Source organism: Cebus imitator, unplaced genomic scaffold, assembly GCF_001604975.1.
Source record: "Cebus imitator isolate Cc_AM_T3 unplaced genomic scaffold, Cebus_imitator-1.0 Scaffold485, whole genome shotgun sequence".
Lineage (NCBI taxonomy): Eukaryota > Metazoa > Chordata > Mammalia > Primates > Cebidae > Cebus > Cebus imitator.
Window position 1 is genome coordinate 740286 of NW_016107800.1, and position 3484 is coordinate 743769.

Consider the following 3484-nt stretch of genomic DNA (forward strand, 5'->3'; position numbering starts at 1 on the left):
CGGGCGGCGAAAGCTGAGGGGTGGCCCGCTCCGCCCGGGTGGCCCGCTCCGCCCACGCTCGCCCCGGGCTCGGGATCTCCCAGCCCGAGGCGGAACCGCGGGGCGCCTCCCCGCCACCCCGAACGTCACGGCGAGGGCGGCGCGGCCCCGCCCACCGTCTCCGCCCACTCGTCGGCTCGGCGCTAGGACCCCGCGGCCCTCCACCCGGCCCTCTTCGCCCCCTCGGGCCGGACCCGGCCTTCGATTGGTCCCCGCGCGCGTCATTCCCGCCCTCGCCCCGCCCGTCACTGCCAAGATGGCGCCGGCCGCGGTGGCCGCGGCGGCTGGAGTCGGAGAAAGAGGCGGAGGCAGCGGCGGCCGCGAGGGGAGGGGAGTCCCGTCTGACTGAGTCGCCGGGCCTGGGCGGGCGGGGGTGCGGCGGGGGGCGGAGCGCCGGGCCGGGGATGAGCTAAGCGGGCTCGCGGCGCCGCGGCAGTCGGCCCCGCGTGTCCCGCCGCCGCGCGCGAGGGAATCCGGCGCCGCTCTCCAAGCTCGATCCGCCGCTCGCGCGGGAGCCAGCCGGGAGGTGAGTGCGGGGGCGGCGACGCGGGCAGCGGCGGCAGGTGGAGCTGTCACGGCCCGGAGAGGTGACAGCCGGGGGGCGCGGGAGCGGGGCCGGCCGGCTCGGGGAGGCGGCCAGACGGCCGCGACCTCGCCCGGAGCCCCTGCGCGCCGTGCGGTCCTCCGCGGCCCCGTCCGTCCCGGGGTGGCGCGGCGGTGCGGAGAGGAGCCCCCGCGCCTCTGCGTCGGACGCGCGCGGGGCTGCTGTGTTTTCATTCCCGATTTTCTATTCCAGGCTGGCCTGGGGCTGTTGTTATTTGGGAGTGGGGGCGGGGAGGGGGAGGTCCTGGATCTGGGATTTGACAAGCCCGTTACGTAAGTCGGAGGTGGCTCCCCGGAATCCCACCTGCTCGGTGTCTGAGCCCGGGGCGCCTGGAGGCCCGCTTTTCCTCCCGGGGTCTGCCCAGCCTTCCCCGGCCCGCGGGCACGGGCTCTGCGGGAGCCCGACCAGCGTCCAAGTTGGCCAGTGTTTTTCTAGTCTTTTTTTTCCGGGGGGGGGGCATGTGGGGGGAAGGGAACGGTTCCTGGTTACCACCATTCCCTTTGAAGTTTATCACTTTCTGGAGAGGGTGCAGGAAAAACAGTAGAAAGCTTGTGACCTAAAATTGGGTCGCAGCGACAGCTTTTCATTATCGTGCTTTTAAATGACAGATGTGCTGGAAGATTTTTGCTGTTGTTCCAATGTGCTTTTAATTCAAACGTATGGTTACGCCTAGAACCTTAGAGAGAGGTTTTGTTTTATAGGACAGTTATTTCTTGTTTGTAACAGCGGGACAGGCATCAGTCAACAGGCATGTATTTAATTGAGGAGAAAACGCGTGTCAGCCAGCTAGAGACCCGTGAGGGCAGAAATTGTATTACTCTGTGAATATGTTATTCTTTAAAATGTATTATACAGTAATGAAAAGAATAGCCCAAGTGTAAAAGAAGCAGTCTTACAAGATTACAAGCTGGTATTTGGAGTGTATATAGTCTCATTCTTTTTTCTGCTTACCCTAGTCTCTACCTCTTCTCTCCTTGGGGGAGGTGGTGAAGACACCTGTAAACAGAATAGCCCAGTTTGCACTAATTTATTATAGTACATTTTGGATTGCTTTAAAAAGTATTCTGGGGGACCTAAGATTGGGTAATAAGTAAAGACTCTTGAGCAAGTTATTCAGTTTATGTTTATAGCTGTTCTGGGATTCGACTTCTGAAAACTTAAGTATACAACATTTCTGAGCTATTTGAACCTTGTTTGAACTTACAGTAAAAGGTATTTGGCTTCTTTTCTGGAAACTTTGTTTTGGGCAGAATTAAATATTTTGGGCAATTTTTACTTCATTTGCAAAATTTCCCTTTGAACCACAGCTCTCAGTAAGAGTCCAGAATAGCATATGTTACCATCATCATGATATATAATACGTTACATAATTTGCTTTTTCTGAATGATTAAACATAGACCTACTTCAGTGTGGAATTTAATTTTTGTTTTGTATTATTTTTTAAGCCCCTTCCGGTCTGGGATCACTGTGGAATTTTCTAACTATGTACTTGCTAAGCAAGTTAATTGATCTTGATACCAGTTGCAAATTTGGGATAAATATAAATAAATTTTGGCTCGAGTTTTAAACTTATATACACAGATTTACATTTTTGAAAATTGGTGAAGCAATATGAATTTTTTGTTTGTGCAAGAGAGCCAGGAAGCTGATGCTGATTTGTTCAGAACTTTTCCACATGAATTACCACTGGTTTAAAGAGTTATTGATTTTCAAGTTCCTGGAACTCTTGTCCTATTTCTGGTAGCTTAAATAATATTTAGTATAATTGGGAAACTAGAAGAAGTAAGAGACTACATGGCATTTATTAATTCATTAAAAAATTATGGTAGAATTGTAAAATGAAGCGTTTTTTTTTTACTGAGTGGTATTAGTTACACTATATTTTGTGTACATAATTTTTCGAAGCATTCCGTGTCCTACAAAAACCTAGTTTAAGCACTGATGCAGATAGAGGTGTTTGGCATATTATAAATCTTGTGCTATTCCTACTTAAATTGATGGTGCATTGTTCTAGGTGGAAAACAAAAGTTGCTCTAGCAGGAAAATTGACTTGTTATTCTTGCCTTCTCTGATGTCAGAGCCTTATCTTTGTGGGACTTTTCCTTTTTTACAGGTAGAAGAAGAGTGACTGAGAATAGTTGATAAATTTTTCCCCCTTTCTTATTTGTTTATTTATCTAATACCCTAGATTGATTATTTAGTAGATTTTGTGAGGGGATGCTGGGGATGGAGGGAGACAAACACACCACACTTTATTATTGTATATCATAGTTATCACTTTGAATTCTACAACAGTAATGTAGAAATTTACATTTAAGAAGTGATTAGGCCCTATGAGGTGGCTCACACCTGTTATTCCAGCCCTTTGGGAGGCCAAGGCAGGAGGATCCCTTGAGCCCAGGAGTTTGAGGCTGCAGTGAGCTATGATTGTGCACCTGCATTCCAACCTGGGCAACAGAGTAAGACCCTGTCTCAAATAACAAAAAATAGTTCATTTATATAGCATTTTATAAGAGTGGGACAATTTTAATAGTCAAAATACATTATAATGTGAGAATGGTGAAATTAATGATAACCCATATGGTGGATACAGCTACTAAAAATCATTTTTAAAATGTACTGACATAAGAAAGTACAATATGATGTTGAGAGAAAAATTAGAATATAAAGAAACATATACTGTGTTATTTATAATGTGTAAATGGCAAAAAGAGTTGCAGGAGATACATAAAATAGTAGGAGATGTTATCCCTAGGTGATAGGATTATGGGTAATTTTTGTTTTAGTTTTTGTGCTTTTCTTTGTTCTTAATCTGAATAATTATTACTTTTTTTTTTTTT

General features: G+C 47.8%; 1 protein-coding gene across 1 annotated transcript in view; it reads left to right on the forward strand.

The window, feature by feature from the left end:
• Positions 1-288: 288 nt before the first annotated feature.
• DENND4A (DENN domain containing 4A) overlaps positions 289-3484 on the forward strand; it is a 121836-nt gene continuing 118640 nt past the window's right edge. Inside the window, exon 1 of the mRNA XM_017513010.2 lies at positions 289-565. The gene's annotated coding sequence lies outside the window, so the exon portion shown is untranslated. The remainder of the gene's footprint in view (positions 566-3484) is intronic.